A 25,857-nucleotide genomic window follows, 5' to 3' on the forward strand; every position below is an offset into this window, starting at 1 on the left:
AGAGTTTACAGATTGGTTAAAGAAAACCACATATTGACCATTAGTGTTTTGTCTACAGAATTTTCAGAAGTTTCAAGGTCCTTTTTTCGCTATTGTTACTGAACGGTTAAGCTACATATGAGGCAACTTTCTTTGAAGAGGGTATTGGAAAGCTTGTCCACATATGACAAATGTCTTAAACTGTTCGGTGATTATGTCGAAAGGTAACTGTAAGTCTTTTATTTATAGCCTATCGGAGGTTGGATAAAAACGGTCCTCGTATAAAGTCTTCGAAATATAGTCGTATTCTATGTTTTCACCCCAACTTTCAACAAGCTCTTCGATAACACCATTCTTTGGGTTTAGATGCAAAAAATTGTCACTCTGAATTTTCAACATCTTCTTTGAATCCAGGTTTTGTCCCATAGAAGAATTTCACCATGAATCTGAATAAATAGTAATCTTACGGTGCATGTTCTTCGATCTTATTCCGCACAATTTTCACATTATGTGGTTTGGTATTGTCTTGTTAAGAGAGCCCATTTTCGGTTAACTGAACCTGAATATTTTTTCAATTAAATGGAATCTAAAATGATTTTGGAGTACACTTAACTTTTATATTTACACCAGACACACAAGACTTTCCGCTTTGGATTCTTTAGATAAATCCATTTTTCATCGCAAGTAACAATGCGTCTTATAAAACGATAATATTTCGGCAGAGCAAGGAGCTGTTTACACACTTTTACTCGACGCGACATATTGCTTGAATGTAGGTTAATTCGTGTGGCACAACTTCTATATATATCACCTATTTTTGTCAAATGGCGATGTATAGGCTTTAGAAGGTCAAAGAAAGTCTGTAATATTTTTTTTCTACGGTTTTCCTAGTAACCTCTATATTCCACACAGATGCACGAATTGAGCTTGAACGATCTTCAAGCGACAATTTCCACTGTTTCCTGAATTCCTCTTCAATTTCACATATTTTTCTAGCTGCTTCAGCTATTTTATATTTTCATAAATTAAATCCGACATTACTTATGAGATACTGTAAACCACGAACACTTCCATACATTCTCAATGCAATTGAAGAAGAATTTGAAACTCTATGCGGACCTCTTGATATTTAAATAATTTGTCCTCAGTATTTAGTTTTCATTTTTGATTTAGAGAAAGTTATTAAATTTCAGGTGTAAAATAAATGACTTAATATTGGAACCGTTATAATATAAATTGTCTAACCTTGTCTGATTTTTATCGATGTGGAAAACCGGGAGATAAAACTACACCACTATACTCCCACTATTAATGGTATGTAACTGATGTGTATTTTAAACCTGTAACTTGTCCCCGGCATCCTCAAAATGCAAACTATTTTTCCATTACGACCTTGACGTGTATGCGGAAACCGCAGACAACCAGCACGAGAATATTATAGTTGCTTCGTTTCACCGTGCTATGCACACGAAACATCACCCATGAATTATTACAATTTAGTTTCAAGAAATTATGGGGCTATACACAAAGAACCTCGCTAGATTTTCATTATTATTATGGATCGATATAGAGGGACAAAAAGTATATTGAACAATTGGTGACACGTTCCGTAACTGAATTTTATAAAAAAAAATATAAATAGAACGATGTATTCTAGGTCTTATTGACTCATTGATACAAATGTGAATAGAATTGTTTAAAATAACAAGTAAATCATGATTAAACTCTCCGTTCAAAGTTAGGATATTTCCAAACTTAAGTGGTACTTCTTTTGATGTCAAATATCAAATTTTTATTTAAACAAACAAAGTTAAAGTAATATTTATGAAAACAAGTAATCATTAATTTCATTATTTAATTCAAGCTTATAATGATGTCCATTGATTATTTTACGATGTCCTAAACACAATCGAAATTCGTTTTGAACATTTCTAATAATTTGGAATGAAGATAATCTACATATATTTATTATTTGTGCTTTTAGATGCTCAGCAATTGTCAATATAGACTCAGAAACTGTGCCTTTCAAGTATTACCATAATAAAAAGTTCGAAAGATTGAGATCTGGGGATCTCGGTACTCCTTTTTTAAATAACCCCAAAGCTAATTTTACATGTTCCTTGTTGATTTTGGTAAATGTTTAAGCAACTCACCATGGTTACTCCTCTTGTATATTGCATGATTCCATCTATATCTGATTTTGTTCTGCTATTGGTCAGTCCTGTATGGCCTAGATGGAGACGCGTTAGAACTTCATCTCTGCGATTTTTCGGTAGTATTGACCATGGTTTTACCTTTCACTTCGCGAAGTTTATGTGTGGAGGTTGACCATTTGTTTTCCCATTCATTAAGCACTTTACGCTTTAGGATTGATTTAATATCGGCAGTAGTTAAAAAGCTCACGCACTCCACACTGTATTTTGCATGATTCTATGTATAACTGACTTTGTTTTATCTATTCAAAGGGATATAGATCTAGGGTTATTAATTATCTGTTGGTGTAACACACGATTCCATTGTATTTATAATACTCTTCACTCTTTCTTTCGATACATAGTTCACTCCTAAACATTTGCTTTACATCTATTTTTCAATATACGTAGGTACGTTATTTCAAGGTTTTATTTATATGCGTTACTACTTTTCTTAATTATACTTCATATCATTTCAGTATTGCGCTTCTGTGAGTATTTTCTATATTGTTAGGCAGATTTTGTTTTGTTTCATTTATTTATATTTTTGTTCTCGTCGTCATTCTTTTTCTGCCACTTCCTCTGTCTATTCAGGTATTCATTTTCTGAATTTATTCTCTGTTTAACTCTCGTCAACTTGGCATCCCACCTGTCCAACGTCTTTTATCTATAGTATTCAAATGGAAGAGTTGATATTCTCTAGTCCGTTCTAACATGTTTGTTCTTAAAATGAATTAAAATAGATAAAATAACTGTTTATTATTAATTCTTATGAGCAGCGTCAATAATAGGTTACTGAGGTTTGAGCCTTATTAGTATTAAACTTTATTATTGGTATTAAACTTTAGTGCAAACTCTGCTCAATAATAATTAAGTATTAAAAATCTTATATATAACTAAATAAACATCATGGAAGATTTAACACATGAAAAAGTAATAAAGACCGAAAGTTCTTGTAGATCATGCTTCAAATTTGAAATTACCATTAAAAATTGAACGCGACGTTGGCTTGGAAACTATGATTGAAATCTCGTTCCAGGTTAGGATTCACAATCAGCTGATAGATCTACCTGAACACCGGATATAGTTTCCGAAAAGCCCCTCATAAGAAATGGGAGCAAAACACAAATATTATATTATTAAATGGATCTTAAATACCACCAATTGACTTTTCATGGCATAACATGAAAAAGGACGTGCACGTATTTCCAGCACGATCGGAAGCAATGAGAGCTAAGTTTCAAGAAATATGTTTTGGACTGTAGATTGTTTGGGAAGTTTTTCTAGCTTCCAATTTGCTCTGCACCTATTCCTAAAAAGATATTTTGTGGGTGATACTGCATTCCATAGTTCTGCCTACAAAATATGTAGACTCCTAAAGAAGGTTAATTTTCTGGATTTTATCCGATTTCTTGAGGTGTTATCATTGCCCGTTCGAAGTACTTAAATCTTTTGCTGAAATTGACAGGAAAATTGATAGAGTGGATGCTCGGCTGTCTCTATGATTTGTGCGCCGTTTGCACTGTTGTCGGTCTCAATCATTCCTATCGTCTTAGGGTGATTTTTAACAGGATAGTGTCCTGTCAGAGAACCAACTAATAGTTTATGTCATATCTTTACCTTACTTAAGGCCTTATTTAAGTGTTTCTCAATGAAATCTAATCCTGTAGTCATCTATTCAATTAGTTGTTGATGTGAATTTTCAGGACAGATTATTACTCTGGTTCAAATTATGGAGTCATTGCCCTTTTTGGCATTGCTGTCAGCTTCCTCATTGCATGGTATCCTAGTAACTATGCTACGGCTACTTTGCTTCTATAAGCTAGTGTTTTTAGAGATTTTTTATACTCCCTCACTAGCATATGCCCTCAATAACCTTCAGGATCTTCAAGAACGCTTGGCTGTCGGAGAGAATATAAATATGCTGATTAGCGAGGTTTCAGTTCAAACATATCTGAGCACATATGTTTAGTGCATGGACTACCTTATGATGATTAATGAGACACATGCAAAATTAATTTGCGACATGCGAACAGTGCTAACGAATATACTATACTGGGTTAATATTTTATGTGAAAAAGTAGATTAAGTCTACAATGTCACTACATGCTTTAAGGATTTAAAAATGAACAAAGCATGTCGAATCAAAGGTTGCAGTCATAAATAAACTGAGAGTAAAGAACTTGGGCGACAAATGTAAATCCGTCAAAACATACTTTTCAGAAAGAAACACCCGTTTTCAGTTTCGCTGAAAACCATGGGAGGTACAGCTGGCCGTTAAAGTTTACAAAAAAAAACGTACAAGCGAAAAAACGAAAAACCACACACATGGTTAAAAGAATTAAGTATCTTGGCTCGCTTCTCCTATGAAAATTTGTTCAGTTTAAATTTTCAGTCAGTTAGTGCATGTGCTGAAAATAGTCAAGACTATACAGTGCTATTCATACGTCCGGAATGATTCTGTATTTCATTTCGCGAGGATATAACTGACATTTATAAGGATTATATGTGTTGTTTTTGGTGTGCTTAACAAGTGATTAAAGTCGCGATGTGATACAAGATATTGTGAAAATTATTCCAAATGATTACCGTAGCCAGGAGTGATGTGGATGTGCATTCAACAAGTTTCTCTTCCAAGATATTTTCATTGATGGGAACTGAAAGTACTACTATACATAGAAGTAAAACAATAAGTAAGTTGTTTTTATACAATTGATAGAATATTAAACGTTAAAAAAATATCTGCATTAATCTTAGTGACACCGGGAAATAATTTAAAAGAAATAAAGACAGTATCTGCTACATATCCTCGAAATATAATAGGTTCCAAGTTGTGTTCAATATCATGATTTGAACTATAATTTTTTTTCTTGGTTTTTATGAACAATGATAGAATAAAACATGAAATGAATATAAATATTAGTCGAACCATGATTTTTATTATTAGGTTTTCATATAAAATTAATAAAAAATAATACCATATGAAATGAATTTTTTTTATACCATTTCGTCAGTTGAATAAAAGAAATTTGCCTTTTACGTTAATAATGAGTTTACTGAGATTCTGTATCATTAAACATAATAATTTTGGTAGTAGCAAGAATAGAATTACTGTTCAAGGAATTGATCTTCTATTCAAAGTAAAATTTCAAGTAATTACATACTAATTGAATTTTTCAAAATTTAAAATCAAAATTGTGTTTGCCTGATTGGGGATTCACTCACGAACAAAGGAGAAAATTTAATAGTCTTCAACAATGGAATAACTTTTAATTATTACAAAATTCGCATCAACTGTATACTTGTTATTAGCAATTCAGAAAAAATTAAGTGTTTTATCTATATATTTGTTAAATTTGTTAAATTAAGTTTAAGATCAAGATTTGTTTAAGGCTAGTATTGTATTAAGGTCCCAAAATTTCGAATGGTAGATTTGATGATGATCTTTTTGAGTTGAAAGATGGAAATTTTGAGATTATGTATTTTATAGTCAATTTTCTCTGCGATTTTTCGGTAGTATTGTTGTCCATTGAATATTTTACGATGTCTTAAACACATTCAAAATTCGTTTCAAACATTTCTAATAATTTGTAACTAAATTAATATACATTTACTATTTGTGCTTTCAAATGCTCAACAATTGTCATTTTAGTCTTAGAAACTGTGCCTTTCAAGTACTACCATAACAAAAAGTTCGAAAGATTGAGATCTGGGGATCTTGATACTCTTTTTTAAACTTCCCCAATACTAATTTCACATGTTTTTTTTTGTTTTTGGTAAATTTAAGTAGCTAAATATGATCACTTTTTTTGTATATTGCATGATTCCATCTCTAACTGACTTTGTTCTGCTATGGGTCAGTCGCGTATGGCCTAGATACAGACGCATCAGAAGAACTTCATCTCTGCGATTTTTCGGTAGTATTGACCATGGTTTTACTGAGTCTTTCACTTCATGTTTATAAGTTTATGTGTGGACGTTGACCATCTGTTCTCCCATTCATTAAATACGCTTTAGGATTGATTTAATATCGGCAGTAGTTAAAAAATTCACGCACTCCGCATTATTACTATTTACAGCTTCCTTAGCGGCCAGTTCTGCCTCTTTGTTTCCTTCTATTAACGGAATAACTTTATTTCTACAATATTGGAGGTAGTATTTTGAAAATTTTGTTAACACTGATGAAATGCAGTAAATGATCTCACAACCATAATATTTACAAAAAAATAATCTTTAAACTATGAGAATACGCCTTTTATCTTGGCGGGATTACAAGTTTTTTTATTAGGCGTGAAAGATCCATCAAAGTTTACCTATTATTTGGAAATTTTACAGGTTGTATCAATTTCACTACAAATTTTGGTATTTGGGCTATTTCGATTTAGATTATAGTACGCTATAGTTATTATAATAGAATAATTAATCCACATATGGCGCCAAACTTTATGTATTATTATATTCCTACCAGGACTGGTTAATACACCTTTTTCAAATTATCAATTTCCTACATTTAACGTGAGTGATTCGCTGTTAAACTTTACGAATTTTCCTCATACATATGTATGATACGTTTTTCAATATTTACTTATTTTTATATTGTTTATTTTCTGAGAAAAATCTGTACTCTGACTTACCTACCACGACCAGTAGTTTGACACGATTTAAACATTTTTTAATATTTTCTCTCTAAGACCTAATGCCAAAACTATAAAGTCGTTACAAACAAAAGGTAATGTAGTTGTGGCACGATATTATCCGATAAGTGCGTTCCAGAAAATGGTTAGTTTATTGTATATTTATATTTTTATCGGTAAGGCATTTTTTCTGATAATTGATAAGAATATAATCGAACTTATAAGAAAGTACAAAGAGGAAGAAGCATTTAGAGTGTTAGGATATGAATGGGAACTGTCTGCTGAAAAGTTATATGCATTTTTTGCAATTCTATATACACGCGGCGCATTTGAGTCTAAGAATATAAATATAGCACTTCAATGGAATAATAAGTAGGACCCGCCGTTTTTCTCAAATACTATGTGTAGAGATAATTTTACGAACTAAGACCATATATTACCATTGACGAACAATTGTTTCCAATGAAAGCAAGGATCTACGTAGCAAATTTATAATAAACGGTTTTCCATAATTGGGTAAATATGAAAATAGAGAGCCCTTAGCTTCTCTTGGAGAGTTTGTCACTATGAAATTAGTAGCACTGTATATAGAATTAGGAAGAAATATAGCCACGGACAACTTTTTTTACTCGCCTACTTTAAGCAGCCAAACTTTTAGCAAAAAAAAATTACGATTGTTAGGACAGTTAGAGCAAATAGAAAAGAGCTTTCAAGACTGGTAAAACTAAAAAATGACGACATCACACTTTTCTCAACCAAACTCTATCGCTCAAATAATAGTATGATGATAGTTTAAAAAGCCAAATCAATGCAGAGTTCAATGCACTACTTCGTACAAGTTGAAGAAAATGACACCTGAACACCGGAGACAATTCAACTGTATAAATTTGCTTTTTCCGAAATGCTCGTTTCAGCTAAAATAATTTCAGTTTTCTGAAACTTCCGGTTATACCAAACTTTGTTATTTTAAACGGAATACTATGTTTTTTATTGAATTTTTGAAATAAACGCGAAATTTCAATAAAACTTTATATAATGCATAGTGTGCCTAAAGTCCACCATTTTTTAATTATTTCCCATTTTCACAATTTTTGGATACATGCAGTCCTCCACTAAAAAATATATATTTAAGTTTAAGTGAGTCACGTCTAATATTTTCGGGATTTGAACAAATACACTAACAGCTTTCAAAATTTGTGACCTTGACAAAAATTTATACTGGATGTTCAGAAAATGGTACCAAATTTCACTATCTAAAAACTTCGAAATCTTAATTTTTTCAAATGGCAACCACCATTTTTCTCTTTAACATTGGATTCTACGCTTCAAGTTAAGGGGATTTCGATAGTGAATTCATATATAGCAAATTAACGATTTTTGTAGAAACTTGAGAAAACTGAAATTAATTGTCGGTTATCAGGAGCGACCAAAAAAAAGCTAACATATCAACAAACAAACAAACAATGAAAACAGTTTGACGTTTAAGCGTTGCAAAAGTGTTCATCATCTCCCGATTAAGATTTATGAATATGAATGAAAATTATTTCAATTTGCTGGTAATATACGGGAATGTGGTTTTCTTTCTACAATATCTAAAATTTTCGGTTTGTTGTATATCCATATTTCAATGTATTTGGAAATTTCTTAGCGTCACTTATATGACATATCAGAATCAACTTTTATGTTTTAAATAACTATTGAGAAATTCACAAGGTGCTTTTTTTGCACATATAAATGGAATTCCTCAATTAAAAAAGTAGAAAATTAGGTTTTTAACACGTTATCATATAGGAATAAAAATAGCATGCAAAGGTAAACATTAAAAACATAATAATTTTTCTCTGTTTATTATTTGATGTCACTAATAGCGCATATGGTAACTATATTTTGAAGGCAAATATAAAAAAAGAAAAATATATTGGTTTATTGATAACATTTTGTTCTCAAAATCTCATTATATGTTCGCAACTCTTCTTGATTGAATTTGAAATAACTTTTTCAATGGTATAGGTAATCAGCAAATTTTCCTTTGTATTTCATTATGTAGCCCTCAAATATCCAAGATAAAATATTCCTTTTCCAAAGTATTTGAAGAACTTTCAGGTTTTGTGAACAATTTATTGTACCAGGAAAGAATATATCACGAAGAATGATTGTATGTATTCTAAAAGAAGTGGCAATTCGTTCCTCAAAAAGTCGAAAGATTTTTCTTCATTAATTGTCCACCTAGAATTATCGACGTTTACACATTTCTTAAGATATATCGGGGCAAAAAAAACAATAAGATACGAAGTTTCCGCTGCTTTGATATTAATTAGTTTACTTTGAATAAAGCTACTTGAACTTTTATGCTACTATCCGACTTGGTCGAGAGAAGTCACAATATCTAAAATATATGATACAACGCACTCTAGCATTCACTTTGTTACTTAAATTACTAAGCACTATTTCGAATAAAATCAAGTTTATAAAAATCGACTAAGCAGAACCGGATTTAGACACTTTTTCATAAAAAAGTTTCAACTTTCTCCCACTTCTTACCAGACTAACCAGATAAGTATACGTGAAATAATTTGATTTAACCAGAAAAAAGAGTGTATTATTATCATATTTCAACTCGATTCTCAGTGCATTTATGAATTGATTATTTTGTAAAAAAAGTCAGAATAATATCAGAAGAATATTTATGGAAAATCACACTATATTATTCCATAATTCAAAAAGAACAACTTGTTTTTATTTAGATTTTTCTTTTTTTCTTTTAATTTGGTATGATATATTAATAAATTTTATACTTCTGTAGGTTCCATTATTTCAAAATAGTACGAAATTTTACCTTTAAGTATGTAAATGTACATACTGATTTGGGGTCTCGGAAGAACTACGGCCCAAAAGATCTTTGGTGTTGCCTTTTCCTCTTTTTAAAAAGTCTAGAATGTGGAATGGATTCAATAGCAAGAGATCTTCGTCTTCTATTTTAAGCGCTTCCAGGTGTAGTGCTCTGCAGTTCGTTAGTGTTTCATACTTCGAGAGAATTTGGATTGAGGTTTCGTCTTTTGTGCAACAAAATCTGCACGCCGCATTATCTGCTAGATCTAGCATCATCACGTGTTTGTCGAGGCGACAGTGCCCCGATAGAACTTGTTCTTACTTAGATTGATACATTCAGCAGATCTACTCTGGTTATAGTTTTCCAGAAAAACCTTTGTCTGTCTCAGCCCCTGTAGGTTGTCCCAATAATTGGTTTTGCTCCTAACTTCCTTGTTTTTACCTTCAAGAATGCTCATCTGAAACGTAAATGCTTTTGTACCATGAATTTCAATTTTTTATCTTTATCTAGAATACTATTACCATACATTTTTGCCAAACGCACTCGATTTTATTAGAGAAGATGCTATTTACCAAGTCGATGAATATCATATTTGTAATTTCTCTTCTAGGTATTATGCCAAATTCTTCTACACCACTTGAGATAATTGGAATATGTAATATCATACCTCGAACCGATTTATTCTATACTAATATAAATTTTTGCAGCTTCTCTAAAAGAAGGAGAGCCACGGATCATCATTCCTATTTCTCATTATAGATTAATTTGTATACCAGCAAGAAAACTAATAAAAAGCATGAACTGTGAACAATATTGTTTGTTAATAATTAATATGATTCAGCATTATCTTACATGGTCAGTTTACCATAAATAGATGGTAACTTTAGCAAGGACCAAAAAAAAATAATTAACTGATAACAACAACCAAATATCAAATTTCTGCTTAAAAATCATTCCTTTGGATGTTTTACAAATCCGTATCGCAAAATTGGAATAATTTTAGCAGTTGTATGATTTCGCTTCTCAAAATATTTTGTGGTTTATATTCATTTTATGTAATACGAGTGTCAGTAAGGTTAGTGCAGATTTTAATACAAATGATTTTAATGAGAATTTACTTTCATTTTACATTTAGTAGCATTATTGGCAACAGATATGCAAATAAATTTGGCAAGACAGAATTAGTGCTAAGTGCACAATTTTAGTAGAATAAACAATATAATGTGCATATAAATCGTGGCCAAATTCGGACTGTTAGATTTAGTAATAGTAAATAGTAAATATTCATAGATTTTATAAAGTGAAATGATATAAGTTATAATCCGCATTAAATAGATTGTGATAGACTGATTAGAATAATGAAGGTAACATTAGGAATATGCGATTTTGAAATTGACTAACAAGAAATATTAAGATGGAGAAAGATGCCCTTTTTGTTCAATGCTGTCTAATTATGTTCCATTTCATTTTACCTTGAGCCCCCAAATGTCACTCTATACACCTATGGTATTCTACTATGGAATATATATTTGGAAAAAGTGACATGAATTGCAAATGATTTATATCCCATGAAAACATCTTCTAGCATTTAAGAAGTTAGCGAGAAGTAGTGATACGACTAGATTATAACAAAGAGGCTGTAAATGAATGAGGTGTTTACGAAGTTTATAAAATGAACCAGAAGATAAGGACTAAAAATTACACAATTACACAAATATTTCGCTGGGCACAGTGGCCAATGCTTCCTAGTTGAATGTTGAGGAGAAGTTTTGACAATTCATCAAATGCCATTGAGTGGTGCTCTGTGCAAAAAGTATGAAAGGAAGATTTGGAAGTAAAAAGGGTTGCTACAAAGTTCGTTTCTTGTGATTTAACTGAAAACCATAGAAAAATCGAGTAGGAAAATGTTGTACTTCAAAAAAACAGCCTTAAACTAATCAATGAGTCAATCAGAATAAAAGTAACAGTCACGTTAATAGAAGACGCTATAGTCACCCGTCCAAAAAATTTTGCTAAATCTAATCCAACATCAAAATAATGCTTTTTTGGTGTCAATGGTATTGTTCATACAGAAAATGTTTTTCCAGGTCATAGGATTGCACAATAGCAAAATTAGACGCAATTTATAACATACAGGATTTTTCACCATAACCTGCATTTAGGCCCAGTTTGATTATTTCTTATTTTCATACATAAAAAAAGAAATGAAAGGTCACCGACTCTACAACAAGAATGATGCCAAAAAATAAAAAAGGAATGAGCTTTTAGTTATTTCCAGTAGGACAAATTAATTTGTAGTAATGTAGATCATTTTGGAAGGAATACGTGAAAAAATTGGAATTAAATATTTTCTCGCGCATGGAAAAGATCGATTTATTTCTTAGTTTATTCATTCTTTCTCAGGAGGATCAATAAATTATTTTTTAATTTGTGCTCGCTCCCTTCTGAACAACACATATTTCCGTTGTTTATGTTGATTTTATCAAGATGAAGTTTTCTTGGAATAATAGTTTCAAATTCAGAATATTTATGTTAACTGTTGAAAAATATTGGATTGGAAGACTCTTTAACGAGGTTCGCATATGGCTGTTCTATAATTAATAGCGTTGTAAACTATCTGAGATTATCAAAAGAATGGAAAATTGTAAATCTGTTACGTTCCAAAATAATAACGTAAGTTTTGATCGTGTAATGTATGTGACTTAGTTGTTTATTTAATTATTTTATGGATTTCTGTGATGATGATAGTTCAGAATATGAATAATGGTTTACTAGTATATTTTTATTACAGAATCTAAACATCATATGAACATTTTTATTGAATTTTTAATGTAAAAAATTCTTGTTCTATCTATAGAGAACATAAAAATAATGTTGTGTAAATGTCATTCGTAAAATCCAATGTGAGTTTCAACAATTTAAAGTAAAATTTTTGGTTCTTGAGTGAAAATATCCTTAATATAAAATGCAACGTATAAAAATTTGTTTATTTATAATTTATAGTAGTAAATTCAAAGGAGCGTTTTTACGTTTCTCCACTCCAAACATTTCAAAAGTTAAATAAATATGAGAGGAAATGATTTGATACTAATATCGGACAGACAACGTACGATGAGAGGAATAGACAGAAAACGCATGGATAGACAGAGGAAAGGACAGACAGAATCTTTGTATAAGCTCTCGCTGTCTCTTCTATAACCACGAAAATGTTGAAAATTCAAGATGTTGTGCACACGGACCGTCGAGTGACAATTGATCAACTGCCAGTAAGTAAAGTGGGTTATCTTGCAGCTCTGATCAGTGGATTATAAATGAAGGTTTGTAAATAAAAGGGTTGGTACATTTATTCCTCGGGCTTCGAAATACAATCATGAAAAATATTGAGTGTGAACGTGTTGCGCTGTGAAAGAACAGCTTGAAACTGATTTTTGTCAACAGTAATTTTGTTGATGAGTCACGGTTATGACCCGGAATCAATGCAACAGTAAAGTCGTCGCGTCGTGCAGAAAAAGGTCATCAAATCAAATCAAACATATAATCGACATATTTCGACTTGTGTTTCAAGTTGTGAATATTATTCGTATGAAGAGGTATGGAGAGAAAAAGGAGCAGACAGAGACTAAAAAAAAGGTAACGAACGAAAAGGCGGACGGACGAATGGAAAACACATGGACAGACAGACGGACGGACTGACAGAATCTTTGTATAAGCTCACTCTCCTGTAACAGTGAGATATAAAAGTATGTTATGCTCTTTTCGATTTATAGCATTTGCGAATCAACGAAAATGTTGCAACAATTTAAGATGTTGAGCACACGGACCGTCGAGTGCCAATTGATCAAATACCAGTGGTTAGAGTTGGAGCTCTTTTCGGGGAATTCTAAAAAAATATATGGAAATGAAACGGGTTGGTACGTTTATTCCTCGAGCTTTGACATACAATCATAAAAAATCAGTCACGGTTACGACCCGAAATCAAATCAACAGTAAAGTCGCCGCGTCGGCCAGAAAAAGTTCATCAAATCAAATCAAACATATAATCGGAACATTTCGAACACTTTTGTTTCATGTTGTGAATATCATGAGGATTGAGAGGTAGAGAGACAGACGGACAGAGAGAGACTAACAAACAACGAACGAAGAGGTAGGCGGACCACTCGAAACACATGGAAAAGCAGACCGACGGACATACAGACAGAAAATATATATGAGCTCTTTTCCCTATAACAGTGAGGGATAAAAACACAAAAAAAATTTTTTTGTTCTTGATTCATAACAATTGATCTGGGATTGATGTGGCAATTTCTTAAATCTTGATACACTGGAAAATAGAACACTTAAGAGAAAAAACTAAGAATTGATTTGTGAAGCGAACTGGAACGGATTTGGTGATTACGGGAAGAAGTATTTTCCGTTAGGGACAGTTGTTTTATGTTATTTTTTATTTTATGGTATTAAGAGGATTCCGTCGATACTTTTTGGACCTGTTTCAGTGGAACCAATAAAGCTGATCAAACTTGTTTGAGTATTTTTTTAAGATTGCCAAGTGATATCACAGCGGCAGCTGAAAGGTACAAGGACAATATTAAATCTTTTTGTGGGGTTAACCCCCTTTTCATTAGATGAAAAGAGTTTTAGTAAGAATCCTGCTCATTTCCCACAAGTTTCTAATATACTTGCTTTGTAGACTATATTTACCGCTTGCCTACACTAAGAACAACATTGCATAATCGAAAGCAACATCCTGTTTCCGGAAGGAAATTTAGTTTCAACTCTTTGATTAGTCATTTCACAATCAAATTGGGAATAAGGTCTAAAAGGCACCAAATAACTTCACCAATCACAATTTGTTAGAATACCCAATTCTAACTAAAAATGTCTAAGATGCGTAAATGTGATTCTCAAATTTATTTTGATTTTGTTTTTGTGTATATATGTAATAATAGTCTTTTTCTTAATGCATTAAAACTGATTCGTGTATAATACCACCTCCAGATGTCAAAAATTGTTAGCCAGCTTCGGTACGAGTTGGTTCTCCATTACTATACAGCAAACAAGCATTTAAAAAGTTAATTTCTGTATTTTCATAAGACTCCACAAAAGTTGCTGTTCTTTACAGCCGACTCCAATTATTTGGGGTTGTTTTTTTCGTTATTCGTTTACAATTTAACAATCCATCTATACAGCTTATACAAATCGTTCTTTGCTGCTTGGTTCGGCGAACATAATTACCAAACACAATTCAAGGGTAAAATAGTAAAATAGAATTTCTGCGAAGTTCGAATCGTAATAAGAAATACGCTTCCTTGAAACTGCATAGGAAATGGTACCTCCTTAAAAACATCTTCTAATAAACGAATAATCCTGTAAAAAGAAAACTGCATATTTATTCTATATGATCAAAGTGAGACTTGATGATGTAGTGTTGGTTTAACCAAATTTAAAATCATCATTTATGTCAAACATGATAGATTTACCTTATCCAAAGTCTGGACTACTCTAGTCAATGTTTCGTTTTGGTGTTTTTCTAGTGAATATGACCGGTTAATAGGTCTGTTTAAGATAAAAGGAAGCGGAAGATTTTTTTATACCGTGTTTCTCGAAACAACTGGTTGATATTTAAAATAAATAAATCTATACAAATATAACAATTTCGTGGAATTCATAATTTTATTTGAAAATTATTTTGACGGCTTTGACCGAACTCCAATTGAAAGATCAAACAACTTATATTAATCACATTAATATATTTTTACATCGAATGTCTTTCATTTCACTATTTTCAGAAAATTTGTCTATTTAAAAATATTCTTTGTCAGACTGGTTGGAGCTGATAGACATAAATCAGTGGAGCTGTTTTCTACACCTTGGACATCAAACAGACTAATATATAATTTTCACAGATTTATTTAATTTTTTCCGAGAAAAATTTTCTTTAGTCAATTTTTTGAATAGAATATAATTATAGACTAGTGCTGCTGACAATTTCTAACTTGACAGAAATTTGCTGTGATTTGAATAAAATGGTTGCCACCTACTAACGTGATAAATATAGTATAATAAATATTCGATTTTATCCATCTGAATGTTCTAAAATGAGTTTACTCCACATTGTTTAGTTCAAACAATATAAAAATTGATGCAAGTCATATTCGAACAATATATAAGGTTGGCAACTAAGTCCTTTCGCTTCTTACTGATAGATAGCAAGTAGTGCATTATTTTTATTAAAGCTATTAGTTGTGGGTTGATTTTAAATGGAGGAGAGGAACCAAAATTTTCAGCATATTCTACTTTTTTATTTCCGTAAAGGAAAGGAAGCTGCTGCGGCTTAACTTACGAATTGAAAGAAGTTCATTTAACACAAAGAATCAACATTCGTACCTTAAACTCAATGAAACCGACCCTTTTTTGAAACTAATCACAACTGGTGATGAAAAATGGGTCCTGTACAGTAACATAATTCGAAAACGATCATGGAGCAAACACAATGAACCAGCACAAACCACATCGATAGATGAAAAACAACAAAAAAGCTCATGTTGCCAGTTTGGTGGAATTACAAAGGTATTGTGTTTTTTGAGCTGCTTCTAAGGAACCAAACGATGAATTCTGATGTTTACCTTCGACAATTAATGAAACTGGATGAAGCAATCTAAGAAAAACGGCCCGAATTATCAAATCGGAAAGGTTTAGTGTTCCACTATGATAATACAAGAGTTCACACATCTTAGGTAACTCGTGGGAAACTATTGGAGCTTTGCTGGGCAGTTACGCTTCATCTGATTACCATTTATTTCGAAGTTTGCAGAATTCTTTCAATGTTCAAACTTTCACAGATGACGATAACCTTCAATCGTACCTGATTCAGTTTTTTGCTGATAAGGACTGGACATTTTATGAGCGCGGAACCACGAAACTGAAAGAAAGATAGTAAAGGGTTATTGAGCAAAATGGTAATTATATAATTTAAAATTATTCCTTGTAAAAAAAATACTACAAAACCGAAATAACTTTGTCGCCAACCAATAATAATAATAGCTAGTGTTTGAAAGTAGACAGGGATTAGAGAAATATGAATGTATGAGGTTATATTGATCATTTGATATGAAGGTGTTTTGCCATTAGTTTTAACTAACAAATATAATAATTATAAAGAGTCGCATAATTGGGCGAACACCTGATATGTGACTCAATTATGACATATGTAAAATTATGTATGTAAGTAATGGTGTTTCCTGTCAATGTCAATTTTTTTGAGATAATAAAGAATTCATTTATTATTGATTGTTTTTAATGGTTTCATTACAAGAAGCCGCCGTTTTGTTCAATGTTACATAGCATGACAGTATTTTGAAATGGAAATTTAATTAAACGAGAAATGTGAAAATATTCTCGATTGTTGAAGAACAAGACCCATACATGAAGATAATTAACTTAATGTGTGAAGAGAGAACCTAATAAAACTAGCAATAAATAATGATTTTAGCGAGGTACCTGTAACAAATATACTTAAAAAATAAATACCATCCTTATTAAGTGCAATTACAACTGCAACTGCTTTCGATTATGTTAATCAAAATATTTCAATCAACAAATTGCAGTACTACGGTTTCAGGGTATACTGATTAAGTCATACCTTATCAACAGAAGGGTTGATGACAATGATGTCATCTTTGCAAGCCAATAGAGTGTGGAGTGCCCCAAGGCTCAGTACTAGGCCCTATTTTGTTTCTTCTGTTTATAAACGACATCGCCTATCTAGACATCAGCGGTAAAATATGTCTATCTGCAGACGATACTAGTTTCTCTTGGAGCAACCCTGATCTCACGGCACTTCATAGGACCATAACTAGTGATATAATCACCCTTAAATCATGGTGTGATTCTAATCTTCTCTGTCCCAACGTTTCTAAAACCAAAGTTTTATCATATAAAAATACATTGCATCCTTTTTTATTGAATAACACTACCATTGACGTCGTTGAGTCTGTAAAATTCTTAAGGCTTGTTGTGGATAATTCCTTGAAATGGGAGTTACATGCCGCCTTAACTAAATTATGTTCCTCCTGTTTTGGACTGAGATCAATTTCCAAAGAACTGAATTTATCCACCTCCTTAACAGTTCTTTATGCTCTTATTGAATCGTATCGCCAATATGGCCTTCCCTTCTGGGGTACGTGTGGTGCGACTCAATTTGAGCAAATATTCAAACTACAAAAGAGATCTGTTAGATTGTTGAATCCTTTTGCTTAATTCGTAAGCACGCTTCTCCAATTTCAGAAAGATGGTTGAACGGCTATTAACTTAGGGACATCGAGCACTACCTTCACCTACCTACCCCACGTTTAGAATTAGTTAAGGGTTCAATATTTTACAATACAACAAAATGCACTTGCTAGTTGAAATCAAATCTCTCTCTCTCTCTCACACACACAAACATTAATAGAATATGATTCTGATAAACGACTACATCTTTTGCGAAATAGAGATGATTAAAAGGTTGAATTGAATTGAATATTTCATTTATAATAACGGATACCGTTATGTTTTTCGATAAAGCAGCATTGCTTAAACGGATTTGTAATAAACGGATTTGTAAATTGACATAATTGTCGGTATTGGTCAGATATTTTTTTCAATGAGATATACATTAAATGGTGATAGTTACTGTAAGAGTGTGACAATACCTGGATACAGTATTTCCATAAAGATGGATGGGAAATGACCACATTTATCACGAAGTCTATAAGAGTTCACCGAAAATTCCTCAAGAATTAGAAGATCGAATCAGACCTGCGGTATAAAATATAACGCCTGAAATGATTCAGAATTCTTTGATTGATGATAATGTCAGTCTTTTCACTTTAAACAATGGAATGTTGAATGTTGAATTGTCAATTATTTTTCATTCTATATTAAATTAATACTGAATCCTATCATTTAATTCGTCGGAGACGCATCAAATTTGGTTTCAGTCAGTTTCAATCCAATTTCTTAACCAATATTTTGGTTATTGGTTTTCTTTAGAATGGAATTTTCTTCCAAAAATAATTGCTGACATACCACGTATCATAATTTGTTCTCATTTTATGAGCCGAAAAATCTCATAATAGATCATATAAACATAGTTTATGGAAAATATTTCATATAAAAACTTGGAACTTAATTTTCTGAGACATTACATGATCGTACAAAGAAGTGACGGAAGAAAAATGATTGTTTTTCCATATAAAATAACTAAATAGTATAATTTCGCTGATTCCACTGTATTTATTCAATATCTTTGTATAGTATTTATACCCAGTGATATTTCAGAGAGATCTTTTACTACCGTATGCATTACATTCGATGAAAAATTACCTACAAGAAATTGTCCTTGGTATATGTCTACATTAATTGTAGAGCACAGTTTGATATCTCTCAAAAAAAAAACAATATTTTGATGCGGAATTTATTGGGTTTAGATTGATTATATTGTTACTTTTTTAAATATAAAATGCTTCGATTCCATTACCAAATATAAATAAACGTTGCATATCAGATTTTCATAATCTAGAATGTCCTCAAAACGCATAGCCATCAAAATGATCGAATCAGACAAATATGCACGAGAATTGTTGCACTACATAGATAAGTTACCGACGCCATTTAAGTTATACGATAAGAGCAACAACTTAAATCTGTCTCACCAGAAAATGAATCAAGATACATCGCAACAGGTATACTTTGCATTTGGTAATTTTACTATTACCTATTAATGAGTAAATTGTAATGCAACTAATGCATGAATAACGAATGTTATATTACAAAAAAATATGTTTTGGAACCTATGTACATTGGACACTGATGTCCAAGCTGTGTAATCTATATTACCAACTTAAACCACTTTGTTAATTCATAGATAAAGTTTTTAATCTTGAGTCATTACAAAAATAGTTTATATGATACTAGTCACGCTTTTGGCAACTTATATCTTAATCTTAAATACTCCATATAATTCATAAGTAAAATTTTCATCGCATCATTCCTAAAAATACGTTTATAAATGAGTATCATAACGTAGGTTTAGGTATAAATTATTGACCTGTTAAATTGTATTGCGGTGTTAATCAAAAAAATATGAGTTACTTGAATATTTTCACTATTGAGAGAGAGAAATGCTTTATTGTTACAATTTGTAGACAAAAGCTTGTAAGCACTAGAAAACAAACATAAAAAATAACTAAACAAAGATACAAATACGTCAATGATGGTGTTATTTAATAAAAAAAGCATGCAAAAACTGTGTAATTTAGCATTAGCAATAGCAGATTCTCGTCGAAGTTAAAGAATTTTTATTAACTAGTTTTTATTACCATCTTAATGGTAATAAAAGTAATAGATTCAGTACTTATTTCGCTTTAATACCTTTCAATATTCAAATAGTGAAGGTAGCAGGCGTGTAGTGGTAATGTTACAATTTACATTTGAAAAAAAATTCCAAATTTTTGAGATACACATAAATAAACGGAGAATTGTTTCCTATGGTTCTCTACGCCCACTTTCCTTATGTTGCGATCAACTTACTTCGTTTACAAGACCACGGAAGATGTAAACCCCAGATTTAGATAAAGTTATTAGTCATTGTGTGCCACAAACAGTTGAATTGCTACATGAATTTAATGTAATATCCACTCTCTTCGCCTGATTTGACCATGATTTATTTATGGTTATACTTTAACCTAAAAAACATGATGAACGTTACATGACGGAGGATGATATATATGGAGCAATTTACTTCGTGTAAGAAATTAGTTGAGGTTCGAAGATTTCTTTAATATATCGATGTGTATTCATGGGAACCCTGAAAAAGACTAAAGGAACCTTGAATGACAACTAATGGCACCCCATGTCATAACTCCAGTCGTCTTATGTACACACTAATCAAAAACAGATTGTTACGACGTACTTAGCTTAAACATGTCTGGGTAGAACGGCAATCCATTAATGAAGACAATATATTCCTAATTAAACAGTAATCGTTGTAGGCATCACTAAACATCAATTGGAGGTGGGTAAAACAACATAAAAGCTAGAGTTCTCTTCAATGGAGTGACGAAACCATATTCGGAGTAAGAGCTGGAGGCGATCCAATTAAGTTTATTGAGAAATTGCAAATACAAATAAATATTTGAATTCATGTTTGAGGTATATGAAATTATTGGGAGCAGGATGCAGTACGTATAAAAAGCCCCAAAAAGAATGGAAGATTTCATTGTTGGGTTGGGTTTAAGTTAGCCCTGATTTGATAAATCATTTATATTCCTGCAGGAAATAGTTAGAATGGGAAGCAAAGGAATAAACATATAACTTAAACTATCTGATAACTAAAAATGATATCAATGGAGGGATAAAATAAACAATCTCTTAAACGGGAGAACGGGATGAGTAGCCTACATAAAGAAAAAATTTATCTACATGTTCATGGATAGCTCCTTACCAAGAAAATGAAACAAGAGCTGGTGTTTATTCAAACATTCACAAGATATAAAGATTGAAAATTGGATGCAAATCCTCCAAGTGGAAATTTACGTAAAAATAAAAAATTATGAAACTCTTGGTGAATTAACCAGCACTACAAGATAGTAAAGAAACCATAAAAAAATAATCAAAAATAACAAAATAAAAATTGTTACTGATTTGTAGCGAGGCACCTTCCTGAGGAGAATGCGGATTGAATTGGTAGAAGATACCATTGACATAGGATATATGATCAAACAAAAGCGATGGCACGAGAGCCAAAGAGATAAAACAGATAAAAAAGACAGTTAATACGATTAAAAGAGAAATAGTCAATCCAGAAGACTGTTGAAGTGATCACTGGACATTGTATCCGTGACACCAGACATCAGAAATTGGGAGTGATAACGGACAACGATTTCAAAGAGTGTAACGGAGAAAGAGATATTAGGGACGTCTGGGAGAGGATATATTAGACTGTCTCGAAGAAATAGCAAAAATAGATAATAAAAAGCTTCATTCTGAATAGAAAACTTAATCAGAAACTTATATAGAAATGTTGTCATATCAAATCATCAAACAATATGGTCTACCATCTTTTGCTAGCATCTACACAATTATATGCAATCCTCCAAGCCTTGAACCCCGTACCCCCTGACGACAAACAATTTGCTATGTGCACAGACTCGCTCACGTCAATAAAACCCATAAGACAAATATATCCAGTACATCCTATCATTCAGAATATCTGGTGTTACAATTACTTTAATCTGGGCACCTACCTCTCAGGAGTCGTAAAGACACAGTTGTTGTACGCAGACTACGCATAGGGCATACTCGACTGACTCAGGGACATAGGGACTCGACTGACTACATACTAACAAGTTGTCCATAATACTCCGTAGCCACTAGCTAAAAAGTTCGATCCAAGAAAGTTCAAATAACGTTACCACACCTGATCCAATATTTGAAAGACAATGGTGTATTTGGTAAAATATAAATTTTTTATTTTTGTAATCCAAACAGTTTGTACACTGTACCATGCTCTTAGTTGTAGAGACACGTTAATTAAAATAAAAATGTTAGCATTTCTAGGAATAACATAGTTTCAATGCTCTCCTTTATAATCATCAAAATATTGCCAAGACATGGTTGAAATGCCGCAAAGAATTGGGTCAAAATATTCTAACGTAACTTGTCAATTGTGTTATTTTTCTAGTAATAATGTAATGTATAAGACATTTCTCGTTCTATCCACTGTCTGTGAAGGTGTCCATTTAAAAACTATATGTATAACAAATAACAACCAGATGGCATTTTAATAGAGGAGAATTGGGTAGAATAAACATTTATACGAAAAATAAGTATAAATATACACATTAATCTTTTCATTTCCATTCTACAGATTATAAATTTTAATTCCAAGAAGCTAAGTTAATATACGATTTCGGGTTTTCCGAGTCATCTAATAAAACGTATATTAGATCAGCATCAGATATACCAGGAAATATTAAAATCGAATTAAAGGTAGAAGCCGAAAATATTTTTATAATATTGGAAATCCTTAACGTAGCTGATGGTTTTTATTAATATTTTATCTCTGACGTTGCTTATAAAAACGTACTCGTATTTTTTCATTTAATTTCAATTCTAAATGGTCACGGGAGCCTAATATAAGATTGCAACTAAGTAATTTCGCTTTTTACTGATAGAGAGCTTCATTTTTTGAAAAACTTATGTTAATGGTGTACTTTGCCGTATCATGTGACACTGGAAATACGTGAAGTTTATAGTGCTGATTGCTTAACAGAGCGCAAGTATCAGAATTGGTATAAAAAATCCGTTCTGGAGATTTTTCACTCAAAGATGAGCAACGTTTTAGTCGGCGTACTAAAGGTGATGATGACAAAATCAAAGTTATAATTGAAGAGGATCGTCATACAACTGTTCGGGAGGCTGTGAAGAGGCTACATTTATCTCCCACAATAAATTAAAAATACTTAAAATGTCTCCGGCTCGTTAAGAAGCTTGATATTTGGATACCTCACGAATTGATAGAATCAAAATTTGCGATATGCACCTTAAGCGAAATGAAACCGATCCTTTATTGAAAAGAATCATCACTGGTCGTGTACAGTGACATTGTTCAAAAACGATCATGGAGCAAACACGGTGAATCAGCACACACCACATCAAAAGCTTAAAAACAATAAAAAAAGCTCATGCTGTCAGTTTGGTGGGATTACAAAAGTGTTGTGTTTTTTCAAATGCTATCAAGGAACCAAACGATCAATTCTAATATTTACTCTCAACAATTAATGAAACTGGATGAAGCAATCAAAGAAAAACGTCCAGAATTGTCAAATCGGAAAGGCTTAGTGCTTTACCCTGATAATGCAAAACCTCATACATCTTTGGCAACTAGAGGGGAAACTATTGGACCAGAAATTTTATGAGCGCGGAATCATGAAGCTGGAAGAAAGATGGCAAAAGGTCATAGAGCAAATTGGAAAATATTTAATTGATTGAAAACTATTCTTTATGAGAAAAAGTGTTTCATTTTATACTACAAAACTGAAATTACTTTGTCGCCATCCCATAATAATGATATTGTTAATTATTGAGCGTTTCCGTTTGAAGACGTAAAAATCATTTCTGTGCTAGCGATTTTGTCAGAAAAAGTTATTGCTTGTCCAGATATTGGTTTATCCTAATTCTCATCATGTGTAAATATATACGCTTCACAACACAGAGTGATTTTTTTTCGAACATATACAAGGAACCGAAAAATTTAGAACACCATGTGTATTTAATGTGGTAATTATCTAAAAATCATCCCCCACCTTCTAACGACTTGGGTTTGTGGGGGGGGGGGTAATAAAGAAAAGTGTACTGAACACAAAAAAATAATTCCAGCTCTCGGTCATGCCTTGTTAAAAAAATTGAGAGGGCTAAAGAATAAAAATTTGACATTTTCGGAATTACGTGTGTTAATAAATTATAAATTTTATTTGGAAATATATAATCAAAAAATACAGCTAAATCGAGAAAATAATATGCGAAAAATATATGAAATTAAAATTAAATAGGGTAAAAAAAAGATCAAGGCGTGTGGCGGGGGGTTTTTAAAAGAGCAAGGAAAGATGTTGTATAAATAGTGTTCTTGAGTAGAACCTAACCTAACCTAGCCTAAATTAAAAACAATGACTGACGGCTAATTTCACCTTTCATATATTGTAATTACCTCGAAGTAACACCATCCCACAAGCCCAAGTCGATAGATAATTACCAAAAAAGTTACGTAATACAGTTCAACCGATAATCAGTTAAGAGTTTGTCTGAAACATAAAGAATCAATGAAATATTCCTTCTGAAACAACCAATCAACAAGTTAAAAGTTATGAGTCTTTAATTATGACGTGTATATAATTCAGTTGACCAGGCATGGAAAGTTGATGTTAATTTTTAAGACTAGTGATGCCCTGAATAGAACTAACATACTCGTACTGAATTAACATCCATCTCAAACGGATATGGGAATTTAGCTTTTTATTATTTAGAATTTAACACATAAGACAGTTCATAGGTTATTGATAAATCAAAAATATAGTTTATACAGTAGATCTAGTACCAATTTTATAAACAATATCCGCATGTTCCGTTTGAACGGCGAGTATCGTACCTCAGTTAATATTTCAAATATATTTAGTTAGCATAAATGAATTATAGCGATAGTAAATTGGCTGTGGACTTAAGGTACATGATATTCCTACTATTCATGGGACGAAAAAAATCAGAATAGAAAATATCAAAGTAAAAACAGTATTGTACGTGATTGTTGTTATATCAATACTTCAATCCATTTTGTAGAAATGGTAAACGGACGTCAACTTAAAAGAATGCTAGAATATCAACAGACGGTACCAACACTCCAGGTTTAGTGAAAAGAAAAAAGAAAATTATAAATGGTAACAATAATAATGTACGAGGATAATCTACGCAAGCACAAGATTATTTTCATTTTGTTTTTTCTATTTCCATTCATTAGTTTTGGATCAGGTTTGGTACTAAATTGTTGTATTGATATATTCTAATAAACAGCTCTTGAAATTATGAAAATAGATTTTATATCATTCTTAAAATTATTCATTTATTTTGATGGAACGTTATCCATCTATTTCAATACATCTTGAGTTGATTTTACATTCACCGAATAATATTAGACAAATTGATATTCAAAATAACATTATGAGTCACGTTAAATAGTAATAATGTCAAAAAAAACATATTTATTGAATTTATGGTGTATGTTTTTATATGCCAATTATAATTATTGAAATATAGTAAGAGATTATTTTAACTAAATAACTGCGCAAGTACTTATGAATCATCTTACGAAGCTTCAAAATCAGTAACTAGTTACTGAAAATTATATCACAGTTTAAAGTATTTGCTGACAGATTGCCAAAAAATTGTCCAGGATAAATTTTGGAAAACTATGAGTATTTTATTACCACATAAAGTTCAATTTTATTCACATAAAAAAGTTTTAAATTCCAATTCTTATTAACAAGGTTTTTTAGAAGTTTTTTTTCGAAGTTTGTGGTTGTAATTTGATCAATATACTATGTTCTCCTTATAACGCTCGTTGCAGATACTACGAATTTGGACGTACGATATAAAGTCGTACGTCCACATTCCAATGATGATGAAATTGAGA

The sequence above is a fragment of the Diorhabda sublineata genome, chromosome 8 (genome assembly GCF_026230105.1).
Source record: "Diorhabda sublineata isolate icDioSubl1.1 chromosome 8, icDioSubl1.1, whole genome shotgun sequence".
Lineage (NCBI taxonomy): Eukaryota > Metazoa > Arthropoda > Insecta > Coleoptera > Chrysomelidae > Diorhabda > Diorhabda sublineata.